The 18,364-nt window shown below is 42.9% G+C and overlaps 1 protein-coding gene across 2 annotated transcripts in view; it reads left to right on the forward strand.

Moving 5' to 3' along the window:
* CNPY1 (canopy FGF signaling regulator 1) overlaps nucleotides 1-18,364 on the forward strand; it is a 368,137-nt gene that overhangs the window by 56,124 nt on the left and 293,649 nt on the right. Inside the window, exon 2 of one of the 2 annotated variants that reach the window (XM_085631981.1) lies at nucleotides 7,038-7,120. The exons of the other annotated variant lie outside the window; for it this stretch is intronic. The gene's annotated coding sequence lies outside the window, so the exon portion shown is untranslated. The remainder of the gene's footprint in view (nucleotides 1-7,037; nucleotides 7,121-18,364) is intronic. 2 annotated transcript variants of the gene reach the window in all.

An 18,364-nucleotide genomic window follows, 5' to 3' on the forward strand; every position in this document is an offset into this window, starting at 1 on the left:
ACCGGTGGGAGGGAGTGTGTGGGGGGGCTGCTATACAATGATGAAAGTAACCCATAGGTGGCGGAGCAGTTCCAGTTCGAGCCTATGAGCTGGCTTATCTCTGCCTGCCTGGAACCAATTGTTGATGTAAATGAGTTGAGACACCCAATAGTACAGTTTCACATCTGCCTAGCCTAGACCCACCTCATACGCGGAAGATCAGCACTTAAAGTATATCCTAGGAGTCTTGCCTGCCCACAAGAAACTAGTGGCCTGGGCCTGGAGGGTCGCAGAAAGGTTGTGCGGCAACTGGTGGGGATAGTGCTGAAGGAGGTATAGGAACCTTGGAAGGGCCACCATTTTTGAAGAGAGCACTCCTGCCTGCAATCGAAAGGAGAAGTTTCGACCACTCCCACGTGTCTCTCCGAGTTCTGTCCACCAGATGGGCAACATTGAGCTCCCAATAGCGCGTTCCGTAAGAGCCACCGTCATGCCCAAATACTGAGAGTGGTCAGTTGCCACTTCCTGCTGAGGATTGAATTACCCTCCCAGAAGCGTCTCCCGCAGGGGGGCTAGGACTGACTTCCCCCAGTTTACCTTGAGGCCGGAGGCATCATGATAGAGCTCGAGTATTTCCATCCGCCGTGGGAGCGTCTCGCCAGGGCTCTGCAGGAAAAAAAGCATGTCAGCAGCGTATAGTGACATGCGGTTCTCTGTGCCCTCTCACCACTCAAAGCCTGACTGATGCGGGGTGATCACCCGAAACCGGTCTCAGGATGCTTATTTCTGGTCCAGGGAGGAGCTGGCCTGGCAGTTCGGGCTGTTCCCACGGGGAGCAGGGTCGAGACTGATTTGCATATGATTGGGTCCTAACTGGGGTGGCATAATGAGCAAAAAAACTAAGGATTAAACCCAGATCTGTGACTGGAGGGTGAATATTTAATTTGTTCAGCATTCTGTCCATCATCTGTTCTTTTTGCTTTTGTCGAGATTAGCATCAAGTTCAGCGAAGGGGCTCTATCACGGGGGCAAACAGGAGCCACGCTCAACAGGGAACCTGTGCGATAAGGCCCCACTCACCCTTACCCAAGCCAACAGGTCAGAGTAAATGGAGGGAGACAAAGCTGTGGAAGCGCAGGCCGAATTGCACCACACAAACAAAAAGCCAGTGCGCAGAGTCGAATGCTCGCTCGAGGTCAACTAGGAGCAGCGCGACTCCCTCAGGAAGTTTGTCCAGGGGGGCAAGCGCAAGATGGAGGCGTTGGAGGCAATGCCTGGTGTTTCCCTAAGTGGTGACTGACTCCGGGCCCAAATTTAACAGCTATCCACAATGCCAAAAATGTTAGTTTTTCATGTCAAATATTTGATGTCTCCACTGTGTTTTAGGGTCTTTCTTGTTGCATGCGCTTAGCCCAGCCAGACAACTGGAGTACCGCGTTTATCAGGAGCAGTCTAGGAATACAGAATAGTAGGAAATGTATTATTAATTGACTTTCACTTAATATTTGGCTTTGAAATGTAAGCCAATGTCCAAAAAGAACACATTTTGCAAAATGCACTCCGAATCACATTTGGCAACCCTTAATTCAGTGGTGTCCAAATTTCCAATTCTAAATCCAATATTCCTAAACTCAGTATCCTGTGCACATTTAAAAAATACATAGATTTTCATCATGCCCATTTTTCATTCAGTAAATGTTACCATAAAAATTGCTGCATGGTCGGCACACTATCAAATATCATTAGAAGTTTCAGATTAGTTGCCAGCTCTGGGTATTGTGTGTTTCAGACAACCAACAAACACCATATATCCTTGTGATCTGACAAGACGTAACAGTATATTACTTTTGTAAAACAACCTTTGGGCCAAAAAATTACAGATGAAAACGTGGTTACGATTTGCTGTTTTTTCCTACTTGCTTTCATTATTTTTTAAATTTAATAATGTGTTTCTATTCGAAAACATGAGGAATCTATACAAATGACCCCTTGCTAAATTCTTATTTTTTTCTAATTTTCAAAAATGTATATGTTTCAGTGTTCACCTATGGCTTTAATAGCCTGTTGCCACCTCAAATTGCAAGCACTTTGAAACCACAAAAAATATAAAAAATTGATTTAGTTAGAAAAACGCAAAAACTGTGGCAAAACTGTTGCTTTTATTTTACAACTCTGCTTGTCCCTAGTTGGAAAGACTACTAAGCAAACTGTTTATTTTTTTGCTATATTTTGGCTGCTTTCTCAGGTCCCACCGGGGGAATCCACAAACCCTGGGTACCTTTAGAATCCCTAAAATGTAGTGGAAGGACATACATTTGGGCTTGATACCTTTTATGGAAAAAGAAGTTATGAAGTACTAAGCACGAAACATCAAATAAGGGTTCAGCAGTGGGAGTGGCGAAGCCTCAGTAGCTAAGGGGTTCATGTGGTGGCCACATACTTCAAAAAACATTTTAAATTAACAAAAAATAAACAGCACAAATACTTCTAAGAGTATAGTTGTGTCCTAGCAGGCAGGAGTACTTAGAACAGGCACACTAGCTCTTTTTTTAGACTAAATGTGCATCATAAGAATATGTATTCTTCTTGAGGCAAAGAAAAAGGTAGTATTGGCCTTGCATTATTGTTACCTGAAGACAAGGTTTAAACACACAACAATTACTACAACAAGCATTGGCATAGCCAATAGGTCTCGCTTTTGGGACCTTATAAGTATTTAGTTATGCAGCAGAATATCCTTGGTGCAACAACACCAACTGTTGCATGGCTAAACACTTATAAGGTCCCAAATGCGAGACCTATTGGCTATGCCAATGCTTGTTCTTGGTGGCTGTGGGGAGGGAGAGATAGTTGGAACAATTGATGGTGTCAAGTGTGGGGAAGAGATACCAACGGCTCAGTTTGGAGGAGCCATGGCACTTTAACAGCAGTCGCTGAGGACATCAGCATCGCGGGACAGCTCACTGTTTCAGGGAGAAGAGCCAGCCATGGAAGCCAAGTTTAGATGAATCTCTAACCTGCAACAAGCAGTGGCTGGAGGGTTACCAGGGTTTCTGTGGTGCTCTCAGATTCTACTGCAGTCGCCTCTATTCTTCAGGGGCCAATCAGTGCACTAGCCTCACATAGTTCAAGCCCATTGCTGATGAATAATTGTCTTTTTTTTTGGCTTCCTACATTTGAAGAAGTAACATGAATTTACTCCGACTACCCTCACCAAACAACTAGTTAAATGCCTTTGCTCAGTGCATAATTTGAGACGGTGGTTGAGTGGACACTCACAAAGGTGCTGAAGGTGCCCTAGTAAAGAGTTGGTTGCGTCGCATTCCAGTTTTGTGATTCCTGGTGGCTGAAGTCCCCTGTGATGGTGAATAATTAGTCACGAAGACAATGGCTTGACAGGCAGCATTACTCATACTCAATTAGTAAGTTTACAGGTGAGTGGGGCTTTTTTTAATTCCCTTGGTTGAAAAAGATGACTGTGGTTAACTGCATTTGGGCAGCATGGGTTCCTTGGATGACCAGCTGGCAGCCTGTGACTCTACCAAACTCTACCTGAATTGGATATGCCATCTTATCTTAGAGAAATTTATGGAAGCCAAGCTAAGCTTTTCTGTCATCACATGTCCTTTCTCTTTCCCCGGTACGACACCTCTTGCATAACTTTGAGGTAGGTTTAGTGGTCTTTTGTGTTTTTTTAAAACGTAGATGGAATGTCATTCTAAAGAGATCGTGTTTTTTAATGTTTCTATTGCAGTCACTTTGCCACCTTCCATTTATCTACAGTTTCATATTAGGCTTTAGTTCATTTCAGTTGAGTGTCAAACTTCCCCAACTCAAGGACAGGGGTGGGGGCGCCTCTTAGAGTTTGACAGGTTGGATTAAAGCAATGGACCATTGTTTATCAGCCTCTTTGAAAAGTGGCTTGCAGCTGTCTGGTGCATAGATGGTATCACTTGACCTTCAGAGGTTGGCACTAAATTTAGAGAGGGTATGGAAGAGAGAAGGGGTGGGGGGAGGATAGGCGCACACAACCGCGGCCACAGAAATGTGAATTTGTAAGGGGAGACTTACAATACAACATAAGAGAGAAAGATGAGAAGATCGAAAGCGCGTGTGTGGTGTTACAGGCAGGGAGAAAAAGGTAACGTGAGGCGGGAGAAGAAAGAAAACAAGAAAAAAACATTAAAGAAGGAAAGACCGAGAGAGGCAACGAAAGACGAAAAGAGCGTGAGAGACAAAAAGTTGGTAAGGAGAGAGTGGGATGGGGAACGAGAGATGGTGAGATAAGAAAAGAAGCGATAGTGGAAGGAAAACATGGAGGAAGGAAGGAAAGGAAATGGGACGAATGAAGAACAGAAGAAAGAAGGGAAGAAAGAAAGGATGTTTGGAAAGAACAAATAGATAATGGAAGAAAGGATGGGAGAAACAAGGCATGAAGAAAGGATATAATGAACAAAGGAAGGAGGAAACGAAGGAATGAGGGAATGGAGAAAGGAGAAAGGAGGAGGCTAAAAGTAAAGACGCAAGTTAGTGTGGAAGGGTATAAAGTAAGACAAGAAACGCGAGTGGTGGAAAACTGAAAGTAGGATGCGAGCGCGAAAGTGATCGCGGCTGTACACATTGCAAAGCTGCCGGCTGCGCGCGTGAACGCAAGCGCTAGGCCAGCCAGCAGCACTTTGAAAACTCATCTATAAAAGTCTCTACGAACAGCGCATGCGCGCTGACTCAGCGAGACCTAAAAAAGGACAAAGAAATATAAAGCATTTGTGAACTATTTGTCCACCAGCCCCTTTCGCTCAATTGCACTTCTTTTTAGGTGAATGTGCACAGTGAGCCTAAAAACAGGCTGTCATTAAGTGCAACTGAGCCCAAGGCTCAAGTGGGCTCACCTTTTGCTCCATACTATAAGCCGTGGTTTACAAAAGCAAAGTGTGATTGACAGCTAAATAGGCCAATAGAGGAAGAGAGTTGCGCCAAACGACATGTGTACATAGATGCGTGTGTTTTTGTTTTTTATTATTTATAATTGAGATTACTGAGTTAGCTATAAAAGACTGCTGTAGTGGGGGAACAAAACAATTTAAAAAAAACAGATTACTTTGTCTATACAATGCATGCATGACGCATTTGTATGTGGGGTGACTGGGTGTACTTTTTAAGATGTGAAATAGCCTCTCAAACACTCCAGAGGAGGCGTATTATTACACCAAACAGCTAATAGCACAAGGTGAGAGAATTCTATACATACTGCGTGCAAGACGAGAAGCCTCGGTATGGATCAAAACATCTGTAACAATGCTGTAAGTAACCATACCTAATGATGCAAACGCAGATTAATTCTGCGTGGCGATGCTTGTCTTCTGCTTAGGCCGGTGCTATTTATTGGCTCTCTGGCTTTAGTAAATGTGCCTCTTTTCCTGTGACATATGGGCAGACCAGGTCTCTCCCTGCTGGAGTTGCAAAACTGTTTTTTTTTTCTTTAGACAACAACGGTTTTGTGCTGGAATTACATAGTTTAGCTACTCTGCATGCAAGGTAAACAACGTGTTGGCTACTTGCCTTTTGGCGTTGTCAGTGCTTGTTTGCTGTGTTGTCATGGTTGTTGTAACACATTATTTTTGAAGAGCTGTCGCTAAAAATAGAGAATAAACTAAAAAAAAACAAAATGGTCTCATAATGAACACTTTGCCATAGTAGTCCCTGGCACTGAAGGGAAGTACTTTGTGGATGTGCTCTTTGTGAAAGGGCAGAATGCCATCAGTGGCAGTGACGTTTGCCAATGACTGAGTGGGCTGACTCACTGCTCCATGCTGTATGCTGCAGAAGGCCTAAGAAAACAGTGAATGGCACAACAACAGACCAATGGATGAAGAGGACTGGCCGAAAGGGGGAGGGGCGGGAGATCCTTTGCATTCTTGACTACCTTATTCTGGAACTCCCTTCCTATTGCGCTGCGCTCGGTCCCCTTTGAATCAACTTTTCGTAAACATCTGAAGACTTTCCTCTTTGCTGCCTGGCTGTAGGCCCCCGATCCATGAGGGTTATGGTCTGTCTGTTTTTCTGTCGCTAGCGCCGGGACGCTTCCTTGGAAGCAGCTGTGCGCTTTATAAATGTTATTGTATTGTAAAGACCCTTTAAGTCAGTATATTCTACATCAAAAGGTCTTGTGGCAGGGATGCTTGCCCCTTACAATCATTAAGATACCAGTTTTGTGCATGTGGAAAGATTGCGTGCTGCACAGTTGCTGTCTGTGAGTGCACTGGATAAGTGGTGTGCATGTGGGAAGCGTGTATTCCTGCATTGTGTGCGTAGAGGAAACTTACAAAAATGCTGCTTGTGCAGTAACAAGTGTGAGTGAGGAGAAGGTGCACTGCTACTGCCTGTGCTGTGCTTGCTGCATATGAGGGATGCTTACACTGCTGCTGTTCAAGCTGGGAGTCGGATGATTGCACTGCTACTGTCCAAGCTTCTGTGGGTGTAAAGCTGGCCCAGATGCTATGCTGAATCTGTGTGTTTGCAAGGGAACCTTGATGTTCTCCTATCTATGCTGTATCGGTTTTTGTGAGTGGACCATGGGCTGCTGCTGGTACATGTGTGAGGGAAAATGTGCACTTCGGTACCTGTGCTGCATCAGTGATGTATGAGGGAAGCATGTCCTACTGCCGTTTGTGCTGTAGGTGACACTCGCTTCGAATGCTGCTGTCTTTGTTGTCTCAAGACTGTGTAGGAGGGGAAATTGCCCTGCTGCTGCCAGTGCGGCACTGGGGGTATGTGCTTGTCTGACAGCTTGGACTGCAGCTACCCGCGATCTCTGTGGCAGAAGAGTGCAGTGCTGCTGTCTCTGGACAGCCAGACCCAGGAATGTTAGCCCTGCTGATGCCAGCGGCTGTTCCATTTGTCTATAAATTATTTTAGAGGCATACCAAAACAAAAGTTGCATAGGAACAAAATAAGCCAATGTAGGATTTGTGCAAAAACATCAGCTTTTACTCTTTCTGTTATAGTCTATTTTTTTTCTCCATGTTTAATTTTTATTGAGATATTACTTTCCTCCCCAGGCATTTTCAAGGCTCTGACAAGTAGACAACGTCGGTTGGCAATGTCTTGAAACTGTCGTAAAGCTACTAGAAGGATTCCTATAGTGAGTATCAAATCGATCTGTTTACTATTGGCTATGTTGCAATGCAGACGAAAGGTAATGCTGTATCCCTTGGCAGAGCAAATCCATTGTGTAACCGGACCCACCTTCCACATCATTCATCGAGGCAGATGCAGTCGTAAAGCCTCAGGAGGTTCCGTCCCTCACAGCTCCTCTACTTAGTTTAGCCAACAGGTCATTCCATATCCAGCCTGGAGCACACAGCGCCATTGTCAGTTCGTATTGTGCAGATCATATAGCAAGTTTACCGTTGCAGTCCGACTTCAGCACATATATTCAGGGATTGTCTGATTCGCCCTAGGTTCGTTCTCTCTCTTTTTCCTCACTCCCTCTTTTTGTACTTCATCTGCTACCTTCGCCTTTCTTTTGCTCTTAATCACACTGGCTTGCTTTCTCACTCTTTTGCTGACACCCACTCTCTTCCTCCAGCTCTATGCTTTCTCTTTGACCCCTGCCCGTCCCCGTTTTCTCATAAAAACAATCTCTCCACCCTTCACTCTGCCTCTTTCATTTTCTCGAAAACAATCTCTCCCCATGTGCTCTATGCCTTTCTTCCCTCTTTCTGACGCTCTCGCAGGCACTCACTCTCTCTCTCTCTTTATGCACATATTACACACACACCCACCCCACCCCAAAAAAGGATGCAAGGAACTTTGGATAGTTCCCAAGTTTTGGTGGAGAGCAGCTCCTTTATATGGAGTACCCTACAACACCATTGACACTGAATCTGCTCAATGGCTAATCATGTGCTTAAAGAATTTTCTGTAAAAAAAAATTGCTAATCAAATGCTTAATAAACTCTGCAAGAAAAACCGACTTTTGAGGTGGTATTGTAGGGTGCCCCATGAAAAGGAGAATGCACTCCAACTAAACTTGGGAACTATCCAGAGTTCCTGGCTTCCTTTTTTGCATATTTTATTCAGCACCCGATGCCTTGAAGCGTATTGTCTTTATACATATAGATACCAATGATTTTATTTGCAACAGTGGAGAGACATCTAATACATTTCGGCTCGATTGAGCCTTTTTCAAGGTGATAGACCCGACCACCACTAGAGAATAAATGATCTCATCTCAGTTTAGACAATGAAGAAGTCTTCCTTCAAGGGTCAAACCAATATATAATGTATTTGGACATATTTACACAATAATAGAATAATAAAATTAATCACAGTGAAATATGCAGTATAATCGTTAAAGTGAATAAAGAAAAACCAATAAAATGCAAACGGGGACAAATGAACATAGACAAAATACTATTGTTTACGAATACCGCAAACCAATTCTTATGCTCTAGCACAGACCAGGTAATAAAATATTAGGAGATGTACCCTGAGTAAATAATCGTAATAGGGCACTTGTCGATACTCACAAAGTTGTAATTGAGAAGGATCACAGGCTTAAACCAAGTTAGTTAACAGAGAAATCTATGTAGGTGACTGATACTTCAGGGATCGAATTGTGCGGAGGGGAAGTTGTAGGGAGGGTGTTTGCTCTGTTTCACCAGTTACCAAGTTTATTACAGCACACAGAGGATGCACACTGAGCACATAGAAAACCTGATTTACTCCTGCCCTGGCACAAAATAGGAAGCGCAGGGAATATAGACTGTTATCCTGGAATGTGCACATCAACAATACAATTAAAAGAAGGGCATGTTGGAACAGACAATTTACAATGCCAGAGGTGCGAAGCGGAAATTTGGGAAAATATGGGACTACTGGATGCGATATAGGGGTACGTTAGATTTGCTAGAGGGGGGAACAGGAGGGGTGCTTGAGGTTTTGGGAGGGAGGTAAAGACAGGAGGGTAGCTAGACTCATCCTTGCTCTTCATAAGGGTGGAACAAGTTTAAATTGATTATGTATCAAAGGTTTGGCCTCCTGTGTGAGGCCTAACTATGAAAAGGTGACCTATGCAACCATGGTGTATCTTGATCAACTGTGAAAAAATAAATATAAAAAAAGAAAAAAGAAAAGCTTGTTGGAAAATGGCCCTCTGAAAGGTCACACCAAACTTTTTGCCTTCCTCCTATTTTTCTGACCTCGTTTTTGTGAGCTTTAGGACTCTGAGCACTTTACCACTGCGGACCCGTGCTAAAGGACATGTGCTCCCTCCTCTAAACATAGTATAATTTGTTTACACCTGGTTGGCATATTTGATTTACTTGTAAGTCCCTTGTAAAGTGGTATACCATATACTCAGGGCTTGTAATTTAAATGCTACTAGTGGGCCTGCAGCACTGATAGCCTTTCAAACCTGCATCAAGCATGCCACTGCAGTGTCTGTGTGTGCAGTTAACTGCCACGTCCACTTGGCATTTAAAACTACTTGCCAAGCCTTAAATTCCCCTTTTATTACATGTAAGTCACCCCTAAGTAACCCTAAGGGCAGGGTGCAATGTAAGTAAATGGTAGTACACGTACTTGTATGTTTTACATGTCTTGGTAGTGACAAACAGCTTATTTTATTTTTCACCACTGCAAGGCCTACCCCTCTCATAGGTCAGCAATGGGAATTCTTTAATACACTTTCAAGCTGTAGTTCCTGATCAGAGAGGGTAGCTATTTCATGTTTCATATGTTTGGAACGGTAATGACAAATCCTCCTTAAAGGTGAAGTTGGCTTTAACATTACTGTTTTAGAAATCCCACATTTAGAAAGTGTATATTTCTCTGTACTTATTGCTCTCTGTTCCGAACAGCCTGTCTCCAATAGATGTCTGGGCAACAGCTACACTTTGTGCATTCCCTCTAGAAAGTCACAGAGAAGGGAAGGTGAAGCTCATCTGCATTCTGATGGTTCTTCCTGTGTAAGGAGAAATGGGAGGGATAATACACCACAATAGGTAGTGTCCTGTCCACACACAAAGCACTGATTTACACCCCCTTACCCCCTCCCCCAGGGTTAGCCTGGCAGACATGGCTGGGTTGAAAGGGATCCTTGTACACTTCAGAGAGTTCCTTTGAAGTCACCCCCTACATCAAAGGCACTTTTGGGTATAAGTACTGGGTCTCTGATCCCATCAAATCAGACACTTCTGGATCTTGAACTGAACTTCTCTCAGAAGGACTGCTGTGCTGCTTAAAGGACTCATCTGTGGACTGCAGACTTGGAAGGCCTGCTTTTTTCTGGTGATGCTCTGCTGCTCTCTGACTCTGCTGAAGGAGAGCTGGACTCTACCTTCCCTCCAATTGATCTCCAAGGGCTTGTCGGCTTGCCTCCTATTGCTTGAGACTCAGGGATCTCGAAGTCTTTACCCCTGCTTCTGTGCCTGGTTCACTGGAAGTGGCCCAGATACTTGCAACATGGATTTTGACACACCTCCTGTCTGCGTGTAGCAGAACCGGCGCATCAACCTGGTTTCGGGAGTAAAATTGGCATATCTCATTGGTACCAGTGCTTTACCTCTGCAGATTTACACATCGGACAGAGTATCGCCGCCACTGCAGCTGCGAGATCGACGCATCGCCACGACTGCGTGGCAGAATCTGGTGCATCACTCGACACCTCTCGACTCTGCTACCCATCTTTGGAACAGATGCATCGCTTTTACTGCATGGAGAAGATCGATGCATCTCGTTGCTTGCGACCAAGAAAGGGTCGTTGTTCACCAGGGCCTGCGTGGGTCCTGTAGCCAGCCTGCGCTTCAACAAGGTTGGCCCAAACATAAACTTGGCCCTGGTCCAGCATGACCTAAAGTAACCCTTTTAACTCTACTTGCTTCTAAGCGCTTTGCTGCATTTATTCCTTTAAAACGCAATCTCTCAACTTCTATACATTGGAGTTTTGTCGTTTGTTCATAATAATCTATTTTTATAAAATTGTGTGCTTGTGTGGAGTCTTTTTGTGGTGTATTCATTCAGTTACTGTGTGTATGTGTTGCACACATACTTTACACATTGCCTCTTTAGATAAGTCTGACTGCTCCGTGCCAAGCTACCAGAGGGCAAGCACAGGTTATCTTTTAGTGTGTATCTAGCTTACCTTTATTAGAGTGGTGGTTCCTGCCTGGCCTGGATGCATACCTCAGCCAACGAGGAATCCCATTTCTAATAGGGCAATTCAGCAACATAAAAAAAAAAAAAAAACCCCACCTATTCCTACTGTGAGAAACACATCTAGTAAACACAAACTGCATTGTTCTGGGCTGCCATGTGTGCACTAATGTTTACCACCTGGTTTCATGAAGGGACCTAGAGGGTAGTTACTCTACTCCATAAATCCTTCCCAGTGACAGTCACTACGGCACTCCATGATAAGCTGGAGCTTTTTGCAATGAAAAATGGACTACATGAGGGTCGATCTCGTCCTCTGGTCAGTGCCTATACCCCACCCATGCTAAATAAAAATACCTTACTGACCTTGGCAACATTACTGACAACCTCACTACCAGAGATGATGATAGTAAGGGGCAATTTCAACTCAGAAATGGACCTCACAGTGGACATGAAGGGAACCAGTAACATCTAAATGGATTGTGCCACTGGGGTTTGTGACATGTGGTGGATAGGACATTTAAGACAGGAAATATATGTATTAATCAGACCCAAATCACTCTTTGTCTCAAAGAGATTACTTTTTGTTTCAGCCATAGAACTAATTGGGGTTTTAGGAACATGTAACCTCCTCCTAAGAAGTTTGTCTCACCAATCACGTATAGAGACTACTCAAAGCCGTTCAAGATGTCCCCTGGGATTTCCACACTTGAATGCATGGGGGATACATTTTCAGCATTTCTACAAGAAGAAATCAGGGTCCTTATTAATTTAAATCAAGATGCTGTACCTTCCGCTGGGGGTGGTTAATAACATCATTTCTCCTAGTGGCGGGGGTTGGAGTATCACTTTCTGATCACTTTTATAAATGAAGACCACCCTTGGGTTAGTCCATAATTTTTACCCTGGCTGGGATAGGGGGGTACCCTGCGTTTATTGTGTATCTATTGATGCAATTAATATGTCTGACAGGGCGTGCCTGTCCGCCCTTATTATTTCTCTTTGTTTGAAGAAAAGTCAATAAAAACAATTAAAAACAAAAAAAAAACAAGATGCTGTACCTTCAAAGACCACATTAAGGGAGGCCTTTAAAGTGTTCATCTTTAAAGGCCGTGTTATTCTAACCAGAAGAGCTAGGGAAACAGAAGGTAATGTCCCTTTAAGGAGACTATTAACACTCTCAAGTGGAAACTAGCATTAACTCACAATAATGATATTCTTCGCCAAATGAAGGTTGCCAGAGTGTCCCCCAATCACAGTTTGCTTGACACTGCCAGACAGCTTGGGTTGCGTCCCAACACAGAGTTTATGGCGCAAGAGACATGACGGACAAACTAAAGTATGAGCTGGCCAACCGGGAAATGGAGACTAGGAAAATATCCGCTGTTCAGGGTCCCTCGAATGGTTTAGGTGCAGACTTACTCAGCACTGCCGATACTTTTGTTTAATTCCTAAAAGCAGTTATACATGAAACAATACCCACCAACAACTGAAATCAAAACCCTATAATAAAAAAAGTAATAGTGCGCAAAGAGCAATTGGGAGACAAACTTCACAAATGGAATGCCAATAGACAAAAATCTTGTTCTCCCTATAATTTTTTATGAATGCTCCATCTACTGGGAGTTTTCAAGGAGGCCCTCCAGACTGACTTCCTTTGCGGAGCCACAAAAACAGTTATACTTAAGCCTGGAAATACCGAACCAAATAAACCTCATACCAGCCCATAACACTCATTAATTCTATGACTAAGTTCTTAGCTAAAATGTTAGCAAAAAGGCGAATAAAGAAATGAATCAACAGGTATCAAAATGGCTTTATTCCATACAACAGTACTTGCCATTGCATTAGACACTTACAAATAGGATTGACAAAAGCAGACAAGCTTCAGGATTCTACTGCATCGCTTCTAGTGAATTTTGAAAAGGCTTTGATCTACATCAATTGGCTCTTTCTCCACCAAGTTCTGAACATACTGAACTTCGGCCCCCTTTTCGTTGCTCATATATGGAGCCTGTATACACCCCCATGGGTCCATTTCTTTAATCTCCTTTCCCGTTAGAACAGAGCACCACACATGGATGCCAATGTTATCCCTTTTTAGTTGTGCACGTTATTGAGCCACTCCTAGAGTTCATCAGACGAGACGCACAAGATCTGGGGGTTAGGATGGAAAGGTGGCAAAAAGGAAAGGATATCCTTATTTGGAGATGATAAGCTGTTTTACATTCAGAAACCTGAAAGCACAGAACCAAAGCTGATACATATATTGCAGGTATATGGTGACACCTCAGAGCTCAGTGTAAATGGGTAGAAATCTACATATATTCTAATCAAAGGCAAGTGCCTCACTAACCCACTCATCTTCAGATTACGATGGCCAGGAGATTATTTTTTTAACAATACTTTTTATTTACATTTAATAAAAAGCAAATTATATTTAAACATAAAAACGTAAACATATAGAATAGTGTGTGTAGCACATCTGTCTCAGTAAAGGTGAACAACCCAGACAGTTCTCGGTTATTTTAGACATTTGGTTGTTTGTGTTTGGAGGTATCACCTCAACATTAAATAGCTATTGTATTTTAAAAGATACACTCAAGTGTTTTTATGTTAAATTATTATAGTACCTTTCTTTTGGATCCAAATGCCCAATACTTTGTTGTGCTTTTTTTTGGACAGCCCCATGCTTCATAAATTGGTTTCTCAAGTGTGCAGCTCATGTCCATACTGGCCCTCCATCTGCCAATCCTTGGGAGTTCCGGTGCTCTCCAGAGTTGTGCTATATCGCTCTTGCAAGTGACAAGACCCAGCCATATAAATATTTTTCACCTGGTAGAATCCCTCATCACCAACTGCGTTGAACAGGCCTATTTGGGGAGTAAGGTCAAGAGGTCGACCCAGAATCCTTTGTAAGTCTCTATGCTGCATGCCAGAAAGGTTGGAGGAGCCTGCAAGACCAGAATGCGTGGAGGAAGTCACCTACAGTTTTACATCACAAGTAGGTTGGTGCAGGGCTCTTATGCATATGCCATAGGTGTTCAAGGGTAAGGCAGATTCAATATAAATAGTTAAGAAAGTATCTGGTGGATATAGCTACCTCACTAGGGTCCTTGAGTTCAAAAGTCCAGTCTTAAACCTCAAGTGGCCCTACATCCTTCTCCCATTCCGCTTTAAGCGCAGAGAATATATCCAGTGTATTGATTATTAAGGAATGGTATAGTAGCGATATTTGTTGTTGGGGCAATGGAGACAAGGCGAGTTTGGCTTCTGGCATGAGATCATTTTAGATACCTGGGATATATACATATCAACAGTTTCACAGTTATGGTGAGATCTTAAAATAACCCCACTGAGTGAAACGTGACTTTGACTTTTTAATCACAAGTCCACTGTACATAATGGGAATGGGTGCACTATTAAAGATGGTCTTGCTGCCTGACCACTATATACTGCAAAACCTCCCATATGTTATACCCACAAGCTTCTTTAAAGGGTTGCAGTCCACTCTACACAGCTATCTGTGGAAAGGGGGACCAACAGGTTTCTCATTCCTGAAATGTGTACAACCATCTTATTATGGAGTCTTAAATGTACCAGGTGCCAGGCTGTATTACTTGGCCAGTCATTGAATCCCTATCAATAACTCATTATTTGAAGACAGAAAAGACCAGACTAGAAATCAAACTCGTAGGCTGATATACACACCTGACGTACTGCATGGCATGGCAATCCCACATACATTACCCCTGGTTAACAGAATCCCTATTGATTGCTGGCACCATGCACTGGTATGGATATAATGGGAGGGTATACTCACCCATGGAACACCCCTCTGGCATGGTAGTTGACTAGCTTAAGTGCTGTGTCTAGACTGATTCTGCCCCTATGATCTAATCGGAGTATCTAAACTCTGAGATGTGTATAAATTTAGTCACCTTAAAAGTTTTGAAAAATTAACGCTGGAATTCCCTCCATAAATCCCAATTTGTCTGCTATATACAACTTTGTCATGCTCTTGACAAATAGACTGGTGGCTATCACCAAATTTAACCCCTAGAACCAAAACTAACAATGGAATGACTTGAAAGTAAGGATATTCCCATGGTCTATAAGTACCTCGGATTAAACACAGACGAAAAGACGTACAGATTAGCTGGGAGTGGGATCTGGGCAACTAGGAGGAGGAATAGACTGAGGCCAAGATGGCCTCTAGCTCATTAGCAATATCATCTTGTCTCTGAATAATTAAAGTACTTTCAAAGAGCCTATTACAACACTAAAACACTTTGGAAAATGGGCAGAAATCCTAGCCCTAATTGTCTAAAATGCAAAATGTTTATAGGTACGTACCTTTACACAGTATGGAATGCCCCATTATTAAAGATTTCTTTACAAGAATACACTAGAGCAGGTCGTAGGAAAACCAGTAATTGCTGACACCAAAATAGCAATCCTGTAAATAATGCACAATTACGAGGAATCCTCCTAAGCCTACTTACTAGTAGCATTGAGAAGTGAGATAATGCTCATCATCAGCAACTGAACAAGGCCTCTCACATAAGTGGCTCAAAGGAGTGGAGGAGGAGTCAAGCGGTGAAGTCGGTGTGTAAAGCAAGGCGCTATTTAAAAAGTATGAGAACAGTTATTTGGGGCCCATGGTGACCCACTTCCAAGATGTATTGCCCACAATAGGAGTGTACATATAATAAAATAATATTTATCTGGAAAAATATGTATGTTGTGCCTGCTATGATGTGTAATCGGAAGATAAATGCATCACTGTATATTTGCTGTATAGTTACAATTAAAGGAAAAATATTAAAAAGAATGATTTAAAAAAACAAAAAAGAAAACAAAGCCATAAACTTAATTAATTAGCCCCTCCTGTTGTTCTCTCAACCAATCTGCTACCATTATGCTCCTCAAATACAATGCTACATCATATCCGATTGGTTTTGAGCACATTGATAGCTCATGGGCCGGCCCTGATCCTGGTAAGTACAACACAGTATACTTCTGTTAAAGAAGTAGGAGAGGGATGCAGAGTTAATTCTAGATTGACCAGAGAAATTTATTCTAGATGACCACCTGGCATGGAATTCTGGAAAAATATTCTATAACTTCTGGACAAAAGATAAAAAAATTAAGGACACAAAGAGTGGACAAAGGGTCATATTTACAGACAGAAATGCTGGGTAAAAGTTGACAGCAGGCACAATATTAAATACGTGTGGTTACAGGACTCTTCCTTGTTAGTATCAATACCAAGAGCAGTGCTCTATTTTTGAAGGTGGACATTAAACTGGTAGAAACGGAGAGGTTTGTTGCCAAAGTTCAGACACCAATATTCAGGTTATAAAGGTTGAGCTGCAGTTTATAGTTAATATGACCTTCTGGACTGGGTCCTAAACATCAACGGAAAGTAGAAAAACCTCTCAACCCATGGAGTCTGATGGGAGGGAGGTCAGGCGTCAGTGGGCGCCTGGGTGTCCCCAATGCAGCATACCTTTCAAACAGGAGGGTGAAGTCAGGTGTTTGTGGCAGGTAATGGCATTGACGTCAGTGTAGCTTGACATTATTTTGGAGGATGACAAATGTATCCTTGGTGTGGTGTCCCAACCGCTGTGCCCCATCACCACCAACTGAAGTCAACTGGATATATTTGGCTTGATGCTAGGGTGAGCATAAAAAAGTTCAAGGCGTGACACACTCCGCAAAAGATGGTTGTTGTGAGTTTGTATGCAGCTAATTTAGTTTCAGTGAACACTAAAGAATATAGGATTTACACTTCCTTATAGTGGATATAACTTTAAAATTTGACACAAGTAAAATGATAACTGAGCGAGTTGCTCCCTTTGTCTTTGTGAAAGTGTACTAATTTAATTCCACAGTCACAAAAGTAGATGTCGTAGACAGTAGATATAGACAGAGCTAGAATGTAGTCAGCATCCCCAGATTAAAGGGTGAGAACTCCTTAGGCGAACAGTAGTCAATAACTAACGTCTAAGGGAAGAAGAAGGCTGGCAGGTCTGTCAAAGTTAGGAGTAGCATGTTTCTGCACTAATGGAGGATATGGTGAGCAGTGTGCTGTCGATGAATAAGCCAGAAAAATGAGTACTTGTAATGCACAATAAGAGTACATGGATAACATATAAAATAACTGCTTTTAACTTTAAAATGCTTATGCATGTTCGGTTATGCTCAGTGAGATAGTGGTCCACGATAAAAATTCACAAACAAGTGTGGCTGCTGCCCTAAGGTGTAATGCTCATATTAAAGGAGATACACTGTGCTTCTCAGTTCAAGACTCAGAAAGCATGAGGCTACTTCACATTGTGTAACTAAAGCTCGGCACATTACACTGTGCTTCATACTGTGATACTCACAATGTGTGAGACTGTCCCCAGCAGTGTGATTGTTTTTCACTGTAAACCATCAAGTCAGCCCACACCTCGGTAATACTGTTCTCTGTTTGAAACTATCATGGCTCAAAGGGGCTAACTTAAATCCCCTCCAAGTATTATTTACAAAAGCTCAGGATAAATTACTGATGTTGCTGGTAGCCCAGAGCTATAAATGGGGCTGTAATCACGAATTTGCTATTTCTCCACCTATGATACCTCTTATAAAGGAGAGGAGCAACTGCATTTATTTAAAAATGTTATTTTAAGAGGTGGGCAGAGGAAGCCATGCAAGACAGCCATGCTCTATTGACCTTCCGAGCTACCTATGTTTCTCCCTTTGCTTGAAGCTAGCTTGATATTGCGACTCACTTAGGGGGAACTAACGATTAGTGGAAGCAGTGAAAAGTTGGATGATCCTGCATCAGCCCCTGGAGACCATGTGAGTACGCGATCTGTGGAAGTGCAACGGTCTTTAACCCGCTCAGCGCTGGATGTTACATGGTTGCTACGACATGGGTAATGCTCAGGTGGAAGCTTTGCAGATGGGGCTCTCGATGTACCGAATGGGCCTCGAGTGTCACTGCTGCCATCTTTGAGAGCTGTACAGAATATAAATCGGCACCGGCCTTAATTGAAGAGAGCAGATGGTCAGGACAGGGAGGGGTAGGGCTAAGGATGGACAATTCCCACAATTGGAGCAGCTACCCTTCTAGGTCCATACTGGCTCTCGGTTGCTCTCTTGAAGGCAGAGGATTACATTTGGAGACTATTATTATAATTAATATTATAGTAGGGAAACTCCACAAAGTGGAGGAAAA

Source organism: Triturus cristatus, chromosome 10 (genome assembly GCF_964204655.1).
Source record: "Triturus cristatus chromosome 10, aTriCri1.1, whole genome shotgun sequence".
NCBI lineage: Eukaryota > Metazoa > Chordata > Amphibia > Caudata > Salamandridae > Triturus > Triturus cristatus.